The 18,426-nt window shown below is 34.8% G+C and overlaps 2 long non-coding RNA genes across 3 annotated transcripts in view; both read left to right on the top strand.

Annotated features, from left to right (window-relative positions):
• LOC141386772 (uncharacterized) overlaps positions 1-18,426 on the top strand; it is a 37,671-nt gene that overhangs the window by 8,811 nt on the left and 10,434 nt on the right. The gene's annotated exons all lie outside the window — the stretch shown is intronic.
• On the top strand, positions 4,435-6,513 carry LOC141386777 (uncharacterized). Of its 2 annotated transcripts, XR_012408432.1 has the most exons (5): positions 4,435-4,989; positions 5,063-5,191; positions 5,248-5,394; positions 5,457-5,813; positions 5,877-6,513. It is a non-coding gene; the product is annotated as an uncharacterized lncRNA (long non-coding RNA). The 2 variants fall into 2 exon arrangements; XR_012408431.1 differs by having other exon boundaries at positions 4,435-5,191.

Raw genomic sequence — 18,426 nt, 5'->3', positions numbered from 1 at the left:
TCGGGCGAACATATATATGGGAGCTATATCCAATTCTGAACCGATTTCAATATGATTTGCCAAAAATGTTTCTAGACCAAAATCCGTCACACATTTCAAATTTCATCAAGATTGGACATACATAGCGGGATTGGTGCACCAAATACCTAAAATCGGGCGATAATATATATGGGAGCAATATCAAAATCTGAACCGATTTCAATATAACTTGGCAAACTTATTTGTAGTCCTAATTCCGTGGTATTTTCCAAATCGCATAAAAATTGGGCGGAATTTGCTTGAAATCGGGCGAACATATATACGGCAGCTATATGTATATATGAACCGATATGAACCAAATTTGGCATATTAATTTCTAAGCCCATTATAAACATCTGTACAAAATTTGGAAGGTCTTGCTTGCCCCAGTGATTTGTTGCCTCGAAAACCTATCATTGGCCCCATCGTGTAATGTTAGGAAATCATCGTTGCTTAAGCTTTTGCTTACTGGGGGTAATTTATCTGTTCTTCATAATAATAAGCCGACGCACTTTGATAATATTTATAAAAGGTATAGATCTATAGCCCGGCACACCTTGAGGCGGGTAAAACGTTCGTATGGTATGCGATTTTTTGATGGCGTTTCTGACACTAAAGGACTGTGGTCTAGAATTAGGTCAACTGGTGGACTTGATTCTAACAACAACTGTGATAATTTCTGTGATATTGATCCTGATTTATTAAATAATTATTTTACATCCGTGATGTCTTCATCTGTTCCTGATCTTAGCTCTTTCTCTGACTCTCGTCATGGCAGTCTATATCTTCGAAATGTCGACCTCGTCGAGTTACACAGTGCAATATTTAGAATTAAGTCCAATACCATGGGCACTGATAATATACCTATTCGTTTTATTAAAATTGTTTTTCCGTATATACAGCATCACCTCTTGCATGTTTTTAATACAATTTTAATGACTAACAAATTTCCTACGGCTTGGAAGTTGGCAAGAGTTACTCCCATTCGCAAGAAAGGAGATTAGTTGTTAGTTGTTGAGATTATCGCCATATTTCTATTCTCCCAGCGTTGTCCAAAGTTTTTGAATTTCTAATTAAAGATCAGTTGATGGAGCATCTAAATCGATATTCCCTGATAGATCCCCGTCAATCTTGATTTAGAAAACATCATAGTACTACATCACTCATGATAAAGCTTACAGATGGCATAAGGCGGAGTCTTGATCGCAAAAATCCTACAATACTAGCCTCTCTGGATCTAAGTAAGGCATTTGACTCCGTTGATCACGCCGTACTTTGCTCTAAACTTTACCATCAATTCAATGTGTCCAGCTCAACTTGCAAACTCTTCTTATCGTTCCTTTCTGAACGCACTCAATATGTGCAGTCTAATGATCGTCGGTAGGGATTTTGTCCAATACGTGCAAGGGTTCCACAGGGATCTATTCTGGTCCCATTACTGTTTATGTTGTATGTGAATGATGTGTGTCATTCTGTCCAAAGTGGTGATATAGCGATTTATGCCGACGATCTTCAAATATATCATACGTGTTCTGGTACTGTTGATGATTGTTTATCTAAGCTAGATGGCGATATCGGTCGCATCTGTGAGTGGGCAACCACCAATAAATTAACCATTAACATTAATAAAACTAAATTTATGGTCTTCAATAACTCGCGTAATTTCGATGCATACAGCTTATCTGTTCAAAATAGTGTTATTAATTCCTCCAATTTGTTCTCTTCTCTTGGTTTCACCCTCCACAATGGTCTTCGGTTCTCTTCTCACATATCTCACATTTGCTCAAAATTGAATTTAATTCTAAAAAAGCTCTACAGTCTTAATGTTATCTTGCCTACACAAATTAAGTATATATTAGCGCATGCGTTGCTTATGCCTCATATGCTTTATGGTGTTGAGGTAATATTGGGTACCACCAGGAATAATATAAACAAACTTATATCCTGCTATCATAAAATATTAAAATTTGTGTATAGTAGACGCTGCAGAAATAATTATTCTCAGTTTTCCTTTCTGTTTTTAGGCACATCGCTTGAACGGTTCCTTGAAATGCGATGCCTCTGTTTCTTTTTTAATTTAATTAAACATAGACAACCTTCTGTGACAAACCTCTTGTGTTGTTAAGCGGATGTGGTACTGAGGGTGCCGGCTGCGGCTTACCTCGCCGGATGGGGAGGTTCTTTTCCGCTGGAGGTCGCAAATTTAAATTTTTTGTACCTCTTTATACACAACAAATATGTTTATAATTTTTTTTATAGTGACGGTGATTCTCTTTGATTGCTTTTTATCATTTTTGCTTCTTGTTTCTAATTAAAATCGATATTCCAAATCTTGTTTTATTGAAGCATTGGTGTTATGCTTCCAAGGCTGCCCACCCCATATTACTTCAGTCATCCATGACATTTTCTTAGCCTTTAAATGTTACAGAAAATGTCCCAATTTTAGATCTGTTTTAGTCAACCTTTACATTCTCAGCCTTTCAAACAAATAATCTAACACATTATGTTTCTTTATACATGTATCTACATATAAATCATAATATTTATTTATAATATGTTTCTGGATTTCTATAAGTAATTAATACAATATATATATATTTTTAAATTCAATGACAAACAAATTATGAAGAATTATAAATCATATAGTTGTATCAAATTTAAAAATGTTATATTAATGCATTAATATGTTAACATAAAAATTTGATCATTTGGTGAAACAGTGCTTTAATATTGTATTTTTTAATATTTGCATACAAAAATGGATATGATTACTTGTGCCATCAAGACAAAAATATATGATAGAAAGCCATGAGAGTATTTTGTATGAATGTCTTAAATACTGTCATAATTTAATACTTTTTAAATTTTGCTTAAAGACCTCATATCCGTTTTTATATGTATATTTTTTATATTTTATATGATTTTTAATCGATTTTCTTTTCTTAACAATAATCTTATTTTATACTGATATTTAATTTATAGTGAAAGTGGTAATACAAATTTTACAATTTTTGACAATATTTCATATACTTTCTTTTCAGTTAATTACAATTTCTCACTCTTTATGAACATATAAGAATCATGTTTTATATATAAAAATTTACATTAAAATATTTTATGTTTGAACGAAAAGAAGATTATCATCTTTATTTCATGAAAACATTTAGATAAACATATGAATCTTCTTGTTTTTACTGAACTCTCTTTTTATCAATGTTTTAGCAGATGAACAAAATAAAGTCTTATGTCTTATGATCTTTATGTTTGTTTAAGCAAATGAACAATATAAAATCTTATGTCTTATGATCTTTATAATTTTCTAAGTAAATGGTCGAAATAATGTTTTATGACTTATTTCTAATATCTACGTATTTTTTTATACTTTTTAATACATACAAATTAAATGGAGGGACGAACACAAAACATCACTCAACTTACAGTCTTACTAGTGGAAGGTTGTATACGTTAGCCAGGAAATACTGTATTTTCTTTTTCTCCAAAATCCAGTTTGGGTATTGCCGTATTTTCGTATACTATTCAATTGGTTGATGTATTGGCCTAATAGTTGATGTACTGTATAATTACTTGCTGTACAGTGTTTGGCTGTATTTAGTCCAAATCTAGATGGTGTTGGACACAATTATGTGTTTTTCTGTCCCTAAGATCATAATTTGTATTAGATTTAATACTGACATTTGAAAGGTGTAAACTATTTAAAAGTTTGGTAAAATTGTTATATCATTTTGGAAAGCCTCATTTTGATGACATCATTTTTTTATATTTATATTCTTTATACTGAAATTGTTTTACTGAGGGGAAATTCTGGTAAGAATAAACTCCTTGAAAATATTTTCATGCAATGTCTTGTAAGTGCGTTAATAAAAACATGTGTTGCTCGTGAAGATGTTCTTGTTCTGTCTGCTTAAGACAACTTAACCATGTAACTATTGTAAAAGGCAATTTTCTTACATGAAATAAATTCACATCAGCAAAAGGATTAAACATTTCAGGCTTTCGTATTTTATACGACCACGGTATTTATAAAGAAAAAGTATCACATGTGACAGAAATAACAGAATCAGACTGTGTCGTCTGGGAACCTTTACACATGATTGTGGCATATAGCCTTCACTGCGTGCGAACTGCACAATATCAACTTCTTTACTTATACTGACTTGATATTTCCAAAATATACTATTTTGTTGTCCAGACACATGTACAACTTTCATGGTTTAAATATATGTTTTTGGGAGAGATGTGGATGAAATAGATCATGGTCTCCATCGGTCTTTCATTTACCCATAGACTATGAGGAATAATTTGTTTATGATTTTCCACCATGCATAAGTAAAAATTATAAATGAGATGAACATGCATGTGGCTCAATTTCTATTTAATTTAAATGTTCAGAAAACAATTTTACCAAATTTATAATATTTCTTTCGGGAAATTAATTAATTATTTCAGAAATTGCACTTTGACACTCTAACTTACCTCCAATTTTTTTAATTGTAGGCTTAAAATAATATTTTGTTATGCTATTTTGTAATGATATTTATTTCTTGGGATTACTAACTTATCCTAATTAGCTTTAGGATTATCAAGATTCAATTAGAATTATTTTTATGGATTATTCCGCACCAAGATGTCTTTACTCGTGTAAATTGATGAAAGGAAAGAAAATCAACGAGCTACAACCAACTTAATTGCAAGGGATAATGTGTTTATGTGTTTGCAAATTTCATTCATATGGCAACATTAATTTTGTGGATTTTGTTTCCCTGACAGCTGAGCTGCTATTGTGAATTGTTACTCTGATCTATTTGACAAATTAGGTGTTTGCAAATTGATCGAAATTGCGAATGAAGCAGAATAATTGTAAAAAAAGATACAAAAATGTTTCTGCCGTCACAAAGCCAGTTTTTTCTCAAAGCCTGTGGCGAGAAAAGAATTGGGAATGCAGCAAAGAATGTACGTATAATAAACATCATTGAGTTTCTTCTTTGTTGCGGTTGTTGTTGTAGCAGTCATTCTGTTGTTGCAGAATGATTGTTTTCATTCGTTGTTGTGATGGGGTAAACAATGTACGTCCGTCAATGTAACAAACATACATATATACTTTTTTATGGGATTACAATGTTTAGTTTTATAAACAGAGGTGTTTAATTTTATGGTAAGTAATTCTATAATATGTAATGAAAACAAATGCTAATGTTTATCTCTTTGTAGAGGCAAATTGCCCAGATGCACATAGGTACAGCGAATGGTAAATTGGTTGGAGGTACATTGACTGCATAAAGAAATACGTGTCAATATTTTGCCTATTTCGTAGCCACATTAACAAAAGCAAAAATAACTAAATTGTACTCCTCACAGGTGAGTAGTATTTTTCCTCTTTGGAGCAACGTATTGATGTTTAGCTTTTTTTTACGTTGCAGATGTGCATGTTGTTACTTGGCTCTAACATTTTTTTGGTGTTTGTTTATTATTGGGGAGATTTGTGAATGTGGAGTCGTGAAATAAATGCAGATGTGAGTCACCTGCTTGCAAATGTGCCCAGTTTTAAAACTTGGATTAACACTGCTGGGATTTCTCATTAGAAATACAATGTGACGTTTGGAATTTAATAGATGGAATGCTGTACAATTACGTTGTGAATATGTTTTGAGGTGCCATATATGAATTTCACAGAAAATGGTTCACTTTACTAGTTATTTTAGTTTATGAAAAATTCTTCAACACAAATATTGTTGTGGAATTGTATCCATGCCATTTTGGAATTGTAGCCATGCCAGGTAAACATTTTTTTAAATTGTTATTGTTGACAATTGAGTAATGTTTTTATTTTTTTTTTTCAGACACATTACCACTATATACTAAATGGCGAATGTTGTGGCAGTTTGTTTTGGTGTAACATGTAAACTTACAATTATAACCTTTGGCTAAAATACGTGGTGAACTTTATACAGTATGCAAAGTTCATATTCGTACACCCCTAAAAAATGAACAAAATCGTTATTAATACCATATTTTATGTGCAAATATGAAATAATTGATAGTGTATAAGTTCGATACATTGGTTACGCCAATGTATACGTTCGATGCTTTGTTTCCCCTTCTGCAGCATTCCAATTACCCACGCTAATTGGCCGCTCTTACGAGCCCTATGGGGATATCTTCTCTGCACTTCTTCCAGGAGCCTTATTCGCCTAGTTCGGATTGTAGGAGAGAGTTCGCTCTTTTCTACTACCTCTCCTGGAAGCCTTATTCGCATAGTTCGGATGCAGAGGGGCGCTTTCCAATGCTGCAGTCGTAGTTGATGTCACGTCCTTTGATCGCTATTTCGCCCTCTTGGCAACACACTTGCTATTTAACTTTCGAAGGAGTCACACTCCTATTGCTTTCGTTCGTAGCTTCACATACCAAAGGTAACTGTTTCTTGTACCAAGAAACTCACTTTTACCAACAATAAACCGAAAATATATTTGAAACTGATACACTCGTGTTTGTCTTTTATTTTCTTCTCTTTTCATCCCTGAGCTATCGACGGTCAGTGGTATCACGCCAACATTTTGATCCAATCGAGCCGGATCTGTTCCAGTCAAAGCCATTTGTTGTTGCCCGCTGAACAAATTACGTTTGTTTAAGGAGAGAAGAATTTTGGATACTTAAATTCGTTGTTGTTGTCCTTACAACAATTTGCTATCGTCATCACAACATCATCTCTCATTTCCATCAACAAAACACAGGTACGTAAATCAGTTTCTCTGTAAAAATTGAGCAAACCCGCGAGTGTTGTTTTGTTTAATTCGTAATCACACGAGAAAATATTTTTCGGTTTAAAATTGTTCGCTACATCGCGCATTGGTGGCCTTGTAAAATTGTCCATTGCTTCAAATCATATTCCGGCCACTTACTTAGTCGTAGCAGTAATTGTAGTGATCCTCGCCAACAGTACTGCTTATTTCAATTTGTTGTTGTCCCTTTATTATTTCGGTTCTATTTTCGGAAATAAAACACTTTAATAGTAAACACAACAACAAATTTCCATTTGTCGTTGATCTTTTCAGAGATCATTTCTAGCAGTGCTGCTCCTTAGAATTTGTTGTTTTCTACTTTTCTCGTTTGGTTCTGTTTTCTAAGGCAGAACTCTTTCAGAGAAATAATTACAACAATTTTACTACAATTATCCGCTATCCGTTTCGTTCGTTTTATTTCTCACTCAAAGGCTTATTTCTCACACCCCGCTTCCTCGTTGATATCTACAGCCAGCAGTGAGAAATAACAACATCGCTTTCATCCAATTACTTTGCTATTTTTGAAATCTCGTTTCTAACCCAATTTACACTATCGATCTCTTCTATTAGTCGTTATTGTTGTTGTTATTCCCCAAGGTCTTTTCTAACGAAGCCCTTTAGTTGAGAATTTGCATTGGCAAATTTACATAACAACACACATTGCTACAGTCATACATTTTCGTTTGGTTTATTTTGTTGTTATAATCCTCTCCAACCAAAAAATATTTGACGTTGTTATTCCCCTCGTTTTACTAAAACAGCCAAGATCACCCATATACGTTAACGTGACTACAACAACAACATATGTTCTCTTTATTCTCATCTTAGCAAAGGGAAGTCTCGGTTTATTTGTTGTATAGATCGTTCTTCACCAATCAAACGCATTCGTTTTTATTCTCCTGGAAGTAATATTCCTATTTGAGAATTTGCATTCTAATTGCAATAACAACGTACATCTTTCCACGCACAATTATAAAGCGTCGGTTAGATTACATTGTAAACATACCAACAAAGTTCTGTCGATCACTGCTTGACCGTTTGTAGCGTCGGTACTTGACTGGGAGCATCGCTGCCCACACAGAGCCATTTCTCTGCTTGTGTTTTATTGCGTTTTGTGCGGATATTCGTAGTAGACACTCGCACAGTGGGACATATCGTCTCAAAATATTTATTTTTTCTTATATTTTTTGTTGAATATTTTCGATTCGATTTTTTTGCTTTTTACTTCGTGTGGTGCTACAATACCATTTGTTGTTGTTTATCTTCGGTTAAGGCACCCTACTTTCGGCATTTTTGCAGTTTATAAATAAAATTATATTAAATTTGGTTGAATTGAATTGCAAATAATATCGATATTATTTATCTAGATTGTTTATACAAATTAGTGGTTTTTGAAAAAAAAATCTTGCATCTACAAATCGTGTACCCTACAGTCGGTACTGGTACATTTTATCATTGGTCAAAGCAAATAACTTTAAAAAATCCACCAATTTAATCATTTTTCGATTTTTACCCGCTGCTTTTGTTTAGAAATCTCGTTCTTGAAATTTGTTTGGCTGTTTTGACGTCTTGTTCATTGTACCCCCTACACCCTTCAAGCTAGGTTTGAAAAAATTGACATTTTTTGGAAATTTTCTTCTTGTTTTTTGTTTGTTGCTCTAAATTCTCCTTTCGAATTACATATCTGTCGTTATTCTTCAATTATTTTAGAAACAATATCGATAATTTCTATATTCTCTAGTCGGCAAATTGTCCCAGTTCGGAACTTGTGTTCAATTTCTTATCCTTCTTGGAAGTTTGCTGTCTACTCGCGTACTCTACTGGTGGAATTTTGCATTTTATATTTCATTGTCGCAAATTAGAATAGTTTTCGACCTTTCATTGGTTGAGTATTCACATTCGTTCCTTGGTTTTTTCTTTCCCAAATTAGTAGGATTCGCATTTTCTGGTAGTCTTCAAGTACTTCCATAGTTATCGCTTTTCTAAAATTGCGACGCTTGGACTCGTTAGTCTTGTCCTAAACTTCTGAGCCCACATTCCTTTTTGGAACTGATTCGTTACCCTCTTTCGTCCCCATTCTCTTATTCGTTGAAATCATGTCCATAAATCCCCTCGTGCGTTTCATTCGAGCTGCCGACGCTCTTGTTAAATATGACTCGTTTTTCGAACGTATAAATTCTGAGAAGCACACTGTATTTAGTCTCGAAATATACGGTTCCGAGCTTAATCAATTATGGACAACATTCAAAAGCACTCATCAGAAGTGTCTTGACCATCTGGCGACATCACAGAGTCCTCAACCCTCTGACAAAGATGTCGTCGAGGGTAAATACGACAGCTCCTTTCGGGCTTATCAAAATTGCCTTTCGGCAATAAACCAGAAGCTAGACGAGCTAAAATCGTCCAAGTCTTCTCCATCAATGAATGCACCAAATCCACAAAACAGTCCACCAATGGTTCCTCAACCACTTTCACCTTCGGAGGAACTCCCAGTGAGTACGTCTGTTCCCCCATCGACTTGTTGGAACACAAAACCCTTTGTGTCAAATAATTGTAAAGAAAACCAAACTTCTCCTTTACATCCCAGCGAATCACTCGCATCATCGATTTCAACCCAACCACTCTCCATTAGTCGTTTCTCTCTTGTCGATCCACCTTCTCACAATTTAGTCTTGCCTCCTATCGACATCGAAGTCTTTAGTGGAGATTTTATTTCTTGGCCTACCTTTCGAGACCTCTTTAGTACAATTTTCATCAAAAATTCTCGCTTGAGTGGCATTGAGAAATTATGTCACTTAGTTCAAAAAACCAGCGGTGAGGCTCGGGAAATTGTTTCGAAATTTCCTCTCACCCAGCGTAGTTTCGAATTGGCTTGGAAGGCATTGTCGGATGCGTATGATAATAAACGTATCCTCGTATATAGTCACATTAATATTCTTTTCGGCCTTCCCGCAATAGAAAAGGAATCTATCTCTGGTCTTAGAACAATTCAGCGCGGAATCAATAGTTGCATTTCCGCCATGTCTTTTTACGACGTTGTAACGGATCATTGGGATCCACTAATAGTTTACTTTTGCTTACAACGTTTACCAAAAACCACTGTCGCTCTCTGGGAACAAACTATCAAAGACAAATCTTCTCTATCTACATGGAAACAACTAGATTCGTTCCTTACCGATAGAATTCAAACCTTGTCGTGTCTTGATAGTATAATTGGTGTCGAACCTCACAAAAAATCATATTCTCAATCTCGTCGACCTACACCAAAATCAGCAATTAGTTGTTCAATTCCTAAAACGTTTCCATCTAAAAGTTCCCCCAAAATCCTTGTTGAATCACACGTGTGTGATGTGCCCAAATAAAGATCATCTTCTTCGTGTCTATTCTCGTTTTCAAAACCTTTCGTTTGAGAATAGATTTTCGCTCATTAAAAAACATGCTCTTTGCATAAACTGTCTTTCGCATGGTCATTCTCTTAAAAGATGCAGTAGCAAACACAATTGTTCTGTATGCAAAGGCAGACATCACACGCTACTCCATCGTAGTAAAAATAGTAAAACTTCGTCAAGTTCCTTGCCAACATTTTCACGTTCGTCCTATAACTCGAACTCTGTTTCTATTCGCATAACTTCCAAACAGAGTTTGAATCCTAGTTTCGATAATCGCCAAGTTCTGCACACAACACAAAATAGAGATGTGCTCTTGGGAACTGCTGTGGTAAATGTCGTTCATAATCACAAAAATTATGCGGTTCGAGCCATAATTGATCCCTCGTCGGAAGTCTCTATAATCACAAAGAGACTACAAAAAACAATTGGCATTTCTTCTCGCCCAACTAACGCCACTCTGTCTGGTGAGAAAAGTATTAGTAGTTCAAAAGAAATCTGTTCTGTAAATTTGTCATCGCCTAAAAATTCCGCAAGTATCCTACATACGGATGTGTTAGGCTTACCTAACATTTCGAAAAACCTGTTGTCGTTGTCTTCCGTATCGAATCTGCGGTCTTATTTGTCTCACCTCGAATTAGCAGATACATCCGAAGACAAGACAATTGATTTGTTATTGGGCGCTGATCTCTACTCCAAAATTTTGTCGGCTGAGTCGCCTCACATTGTTTCGAATTCATTGGTGGCTCAGAAAACTATATTCGGTTACATCATTACCGGCCCAATACCTCGTAGTAGTCAAATTACATAGTCGATCAAAGCGAATACTATTAACTAAATCGTAGTTTAATTTCATTCGAAAATCTCGCACATTATTTGGACATGCTCAATTGAAACTTGATTTGCGTACCTCTAACTTGAAACACAACCTACTAACTCTAGTTTAAGTTTGCTCGCGAATTTAGTCTAACCCTGTTGCCTTGCAGATAGCGCGTCAAGGTGGGCGGCTAATGTATAAGTTCGATACATTGGTTACGCCAATGTATACGTTCGATACTTTGTTTTCCCTTCTGCAGCATTCCAATTACCCACGCTAATTGGCCGCTCTTACGAGCCCTATGGGGATATCTTCTCTGCACTTCTTCCAGGAGCCTTATTCGCCTAGTTCGGATTGTAGGAGAGAGTTCGCTCTTTTCTACTACCTCTCCTGGAAGCCTTATTCGCATAGTTCGGCGCTTTCCAATGCTGCAGTCGTAGTTGATGTCACGGCCTTTGATCGCTATTTCGCCCTCTTGGCAACACACTTGCTATTTAACTTTCGAAGGAGTCACACTCCTATTGCTTTCGTTCGTAGCTTCACATACCAAAGGTAACTGTTTCTTGTACCAAGAAACTCACTTTTACCAACAATAAACCGAAAATATATTTGATATCGGACGAATTTTTGAAATAATTAAGAAAAATGTGCTAGATATGATTAACTATTGCAATTTATTCCCGAATTTTTGACGAAAATAAGCTAATAGCAGTCCTTCTGTAACAATATTCGAGGTTTAATATGAAAATAAATGTTGTCAGCGTTTTGAAATGCGAAGAAACGTAATCCGGGCCTAGGTAAAGTAAATACATTTTTGGATTTTACTTGGTAGAAATCGCAAGTTTGGTTTTATATTTGACATAAAATGTATTGAAGTTTCAGAATACGGTTTCGAAAATCATTTTATGTCGAAAACTGTGAGAAATTATGAAGAAAAATGAAACTGTACAAGTTTTCATACTGTCTGCGTACGACTGAAATTCTACGCTTACTTTGAACGAGGGTTATAGCTTCCGAAATTGCGAAAATAATGGTTTTTCTTCTTGAAAATTATATTTCTTTACCGAAGGATCCAAAATGAGTACAGAAATGTCAAAAGAATGAAGTCAATTTTCCAGGAAAGAACGTGGGGTAACCTTTTGAAGAAATTCATTATTTCTGGGGAAATGTTCTTCCTGAAAAATTTATTATTCCTCGTAATTTCCGATATGTCTTGACATAAAATGATTTTAGAACCCGTATTCTAAAACTTCAATACATTTAATGTAAAATATAAAACGAAACTTGCGATACTGTATGTATCTGTACAGAGAAGGAATTTCGAAATGTAAATTAGTATTTGGAATCTACATCCTTTAAGAATGTGCCAGTGAAAAACAACGATGTTGGGTCCAAATGTATTTCAATAACAATGACATATATTAATTGAAAATGTGACATGTATTAACATAGCCTTTCGGATTCACCAGAAAATCATTCTGGCCTGTTTTCTACAGATAAGTATTTGTTTGTGAAGTATTTTTATTTGTCCTTTGACTAATTTTCATTTCCCCTTATTTTCAGGTGTCTTACTGTTAATAAAATTCTAATGTTTTCATTTTTTTCAGGATAGGAAATCGCTGAGGATATAACGTTGCAGGATTATTTACTGGAAACCATTCGAAATATATATATTTGTATCTGTATTTATATATGTATGTAGACTAGTTATATGTGTATGTATTTCTGTTTCTAAATATCCTATTGAAAGTATTTGAATAGTGTCAAGTAGAATTTCATTAATACTGTATCTTTTCATGTTTTATCGTGATATTATCGACCAATTATCAGAGATTTTTTTTAAAAGAAATATATAATAGGAATTTTCTTTTTATCAATCTGCATTAGGAACTAGATAAATAGACCGTTTATATATATATAACCGGATTATATAAACCCACTAGGTTTCAAATATCAATTCCCTTTGAATATATGTCAAATAAAACCTCATAAGGAAGGAAAAAAGCTAAAATATAAACAAAATATAATTTTTGTGCTGTGCAGATGGTTTTCAATCAATAAAAAAATACGACACTTTTAAAAATTTGATGATTCGTCATTGCTTCAAGTGTTGCGCATGCACAATCCGTATTGGTTATTACCAACGCGTTGTCATATACGACATTTCAGCCACGGCTTACAAAGTTTTGCATTTATTCCTTTACTGAAGTTACTCTGGACGAAATTTTTTCTATATGCCTCCTGTCCAGGCTTAAATGACACCAATCTACATTTTTTATTATATTGGCGTTCATTTCTCTCATATGCTTGGTGAATCTGTCCATTGACTTTCTGGTGTATCAATTGCATCTGTGCTGATTTAGGTAACACAATAATTTCACCTTCCTCCATTGCACCTAATTTCCTCAATATTCGATATGCGTCTGCATGGGTTATCATATTATACCCCATAATAGCGAAATAAGGTGTAGTACCAGTAGACGAATGCACAGTGGTACAAAAAGAACATTCAATCTTTGACAGGTTCTCGTCCCATCGCGTTTGGTCGGATTGAAGGTAGCTGCGTATACCACTTAAAATAGTTTGGTTCACCCTTTCACTGGCATTTGCCTGTGGTGAATGGAAAGCAGTTTTCATATGTTTGACGCCAAATAATTTTAACATGGTTTGAAAAGCCTCTGAAGTAAATTGTTTGCCGTTGTCAGAGTGAACAACTTCCGGCACACCAAACTTATGGAAGATTTCTTCTATTAGGAACCTATTTACCGCATTAACTGTTGCCTTTGCCTTTAGGATGACAAATTTAGTTTTATGGTCAAGGACAATAAAAATGAATGCTTTTCCAGATTTCGTGCGGGGATATGGTCCCAGGAAATCTATATATATCTTCTGGAAAGGCCTTTGAGTTGTGACCTCTGTTCCCATAGGTGGCCTAAGGACTTGTTTTGGATGTTTAATTTCCTTACATAGTGAACAATTGCTAATGAATTATTTAATCTGTGAGGTCATAGATGGCCAATAGAAATATTCTCTAATGTTATAGAGCGTTTTAGCTATGCCTCCGTGTAACGTATTGTCCTCATGCGACTTTTTAATGATCTCATTAGTTAGCTTTTCAGGCAACCATATTTTCCAACAGTCATTTTAATTTTCTTCTTCTTCCCTATTGAATTTTACACGTTTGTAAACAATGCCATCAGAAACTTTTAGATCAGGCAGCTGACTTTTACTTTGTTCAATGGTATCGATTAATGCGAGATATTTTTCACTTTTAAATTCCTCAGAATTGAAGTCGATAAGGCCACTTGATATGGATATTTCGTCCATATTTAGCCTCGACAACATATCTGGAACAACGTTTTTTGTACCTTTTCGGTGTTCAATGTGAAATTTGAAACCTTGGAGTTTCAAACTCCACCTAGCTAATCTACCGTTTAGGTCATTTTGACGCATTAGCCATTGTAAGCTAGAGTGATCTGTTATCACTGTTAATTCCATTAGTTCGACATATTGTCGAAATCGCTCAATGGCTAAAATAACTGCCAGGCATTCTTTCTCAGTTGTTGAGTAGTTGCGCTGGGCTGAATTCAATTTTTTTGAAAAATATTCTATCGGATGCTCACCATCCTCATCGTCTTTTTGAAAAAGTACGGCACCTACACCGGCATTTGAGGCATCGCATTGAATAAAAAATGGCCTTCTAAAATCCGGACTTGTTTGTACAGGAGTCGAAACTAAACGCTGCTTTAGTTATTCGAATGATTTTAAAGCTTCGGGAGTCAGAACGAATTTAGGCGACTTTTTCAACGTGTCAGTGAGAGGTGCTGTCAGAGTAGAATACTCGTGGATAAACCTACGGTACCATCCAACTGTACCGAGGAATTTCCTGACATCTTTGGGGTTCTTAGGTGGCTTGATGTTTATTATAGCCTCAATTTTGCCTAAGTCTAGCTTTAATTTCCCCCCCCCCCCCAACAATGTAACCAAAATATTTGAGCTCTTTATAGCAAAATTTCGATTTTTGCATATTTATTGTGAGGCCTGCTGCTGTTAATCTTTCGCCTACTAATTGTAACATTTGCATGTGTATGTCGAAGTTGGGTGACACTACAAGCAAATCGTCTAGGTAGACAAAAATACGATCTCGCAATTCTGACGGGATGACCTTATCCATTAGGCGGCACATCCGTTGAGCAGCATTACACAGTCCAAAGGGTCTATAATTCATTATTTGTGCATTCATTTTCTTCACATTTTCAAGACAATCTTTCCCTAGGCAACTTATCGAGGCCCCACTGTCCATCAATCCTCGAAATTCTATGCCGTTTAATATCACATTCATATAAGGTCGTAAATCAAAATTCGTGTCAATACATGCTGAAGCTATCTCCCTACGCTCTTGTTTTCTTCTAGCATAACCCTTTCGAGCATTCACTACCTTTTTACTTAAAACTGGTACGAAATCCTTGAAGATTTCTTCACGTTTTTCGTTATAAGTTTTAAGTCTTTCCTCGTATGTTAAGTTTGGATTTATGGAATTGTATAGTTTTTGTTCAGTATTTTGGCCAGAATTAGGATTCGTTTTGTTTTTATATTCAGGAATAGTGTTTTGGTTATGTATATTATTGATATTTATGTTCTTTACTGAGCTGGCTTCTCCTTTGAACATGTTGGCCCAGTTTTCATCATGTTCCGAGTGTTGTTTCCCGAACATCTAGGACATTTAGGAGAGGTAACAGCATCGAACCCACATTTGAAGCAAAACACTTTCCTTTCTTCTATAGGACACTCAATAAAAGTATGTCCTCCTTGTTTGCAATTCCAGCAAACCAATTGTCTGGATTGTATGTTTTGTTGCAATGCTTCAACATCATATGTTTGTGTGTCGATGTTGCCTGTGCATTCGTCCAACTCACTCACTCGCTTGTACGTCTGATATTGTTGTTGTTGCCTATATGAATATCTCTTGGATAGGTTTCTTTCCGCCCGTTTACATTCCTCAATCAGTTCATCTACAGTTTCAATATATTTAGGGTATATAAGTTGCATCAGACCATCCTTCAGGTTATCCTTTATGACTTGTACAATCTCGTACTCAGGTAATGGTAATCGCATCTGATTCCTCAACCTTATAATTTCTGAAATGAAAGAGTCAGCATTTTCGTTTGGCAGTTGTCGTCTATCCATTATTTTTCGCTGGATCTCAAAGTCACTTTCAAAATTGCAAATTTTTTTTGATAAAGTGATACTTTAAGTTATTCCACTCGCAGTGAGAATTTTGTTGGCGGAACTCCCATATCCAATCCTGCGCTTTACCACTTAACATATGGTGAAATCCTTTCACAAATATATTCCAAGGACAATTGTAGTCTAGACGAAGTGCTTCTGCTCTGAATTCGAAGTCTTCCACGCTGACAGTTTTTGAGGAGCCGTCGTATTTCAGACCCCATTTTTGTAATTGTAGTGGTGTCATCGGTTTGTATCACATTGAAAAGTTTTGAGCAAAGTACTGTTGTTGTTGTGCCTGTTGATGAAAAGAGTCATGCCATTGTTGTTGTGAATAAGGATTAGTGGTTGAATTATGCTGTTGATTTCGATTGTTAGTCCGTTGGCCAGAAATTTGATGTTGAGAATGCCCAATATTCGTGTCAGTTCTGTTAAAATTTCCATATGAGGAATTTTGTTGTAAATGCAGATTTTCTCTTATTGCAGCTGGTAACATAACAGCTAGACTTTCTGATACAGTTCTCTTAATGCTGGCTTGAGCTGCACCAACCGAGGCGTCAATACAATCTCGCAGATTCAGACTATTTGTATTGGCTTGTGTGTAATGATCCACATTTTGTTGTACTGGAGGTAAAGAATTTCCTTGATTTCGGCTTGACATTTCTGCAAATATTCTCTGAATTTCTTGGGCTGTTAAACTGGTATATTCAGGAGTGGTTATGTTATTGGCCGCTGGTGACGATGTATTTTGTGGTTCAGTTGGTCTTGAAACAGGTATAGACATCAATGGAGGAATGTTATTTTGTATTACAGTTTGATTAGCTCCTGGAGCATTATTTGTAGAAGCAGAGGAAGTATTTGCTTGTGTGTTTGTCTCAGTATTTGGCATTAGGATGAATGTTGGTATTTCAGAAGAACAGGTAGGAATGTCAGAAGGATTATTTCTAGAAGCTATTCTACTTGATTGTCTGGACGGTAATCTTCCTGTTCTTGAAGGCATAATAAGAAAAAAAAACGTATGATTTTAGATTTGAGTCAAAATTCGTGAATTGAACTAACTTGTTATTTTAATGAATAGAAAACGGCTTGGCAGTGTAAATATGATTTGAAATAAATTTTTGTATTATTAAAAAAAATAATTAAGGAAAAAGTTGAGATTTGTTTGTATATAGTTGTTAGTAACCACACATATAATTCTACACATTTACTAATAAACAATTTGTTATGTTTTTACAGGTAGACAAAATTTCATACATATATTTGGCTGAATTTGTTGTATCGGTTCGATCAAAAACAGTTTATCACAGATTTGGATACAATCTTAAAATTTTAAAATCTAATAAATGATTTATTTCTAATACATATTAGAAAAATATTTTAAGATTTTTGTAAGATTGTAGAAAAGATTATTGTTATTGTTTTATAAATAAAACAAATAAAATCGGACAGATTTTAATTAAAAAGCTTGTTGTTTTCGTTTGTAGATTATTTTTATGATATACAGTCAAAAGGAATCAAAACTAAAACGGCAAAAATTTTGAGATAAGACCTTTCAAAGACAATTTATACTATGATACAAATTCAAAACGAATTAATAACCAGCTATATAGCTATTTTATAATGATTTTGATTTGTACACAATATAAAATTGAAGATGATTGTTTACTTGATATTCAAAAGACTTTTATGCATGAATAGTTGCGACGCAGGCATGGTATATATATGAAATACCTTCCGGGACATCTATTACAAAAAATCAATCTCATATCAAGCATTGGGTTATTGAATCTAAATTTAAAGATGCTTGCATGTTGGGCGCCAAAATGTGACAAACCTCTTGTGTTGTTAACCGGATGTGGTACTGAGGGTGTCGGCTGCGGCTTACCTCGCCGGATGGGGAGGTCTTTTCCGCTGGAGGTCGCAAATTTAAATTTTTTGTACCTCTTTATACACAACAAATATGTTTATAATTTTTTTTTATAGTGACGGTGATTCTCTTTGATTGCTTTTTATCATTTTTGCTTCTTGTTTCTAATTAAAATCGATATTCCAAATCTTGTTTTATTGAAGCATTGGTGTTATGCTTCCAAGGCTGCCCACCCCATATTACTTCAGTCATCCATGACATTTTCTTAGCCTTTAAATGTTACAGAAAATGTCCCAATTTTAGATCTGTTTTAGT

Source organism: Musca autumnalis, unplaced genomic scaffold (genome assembly GCF_047663935.1).
Source record: "Musca autumnalis isolate F117 unplaced genomic scaffold, ASM4766393v1 scaffold_1, whole genome shotgun sequence".
Lineage (NCBI taxonomy): Eukaryota > Metazoa > Arthropoda > Insecta > Diptera > Muscidae > Musca > Musca autumnalis.
This window is presented reverse-complemented; position numbering and strand designations above follow the sequence as displayed.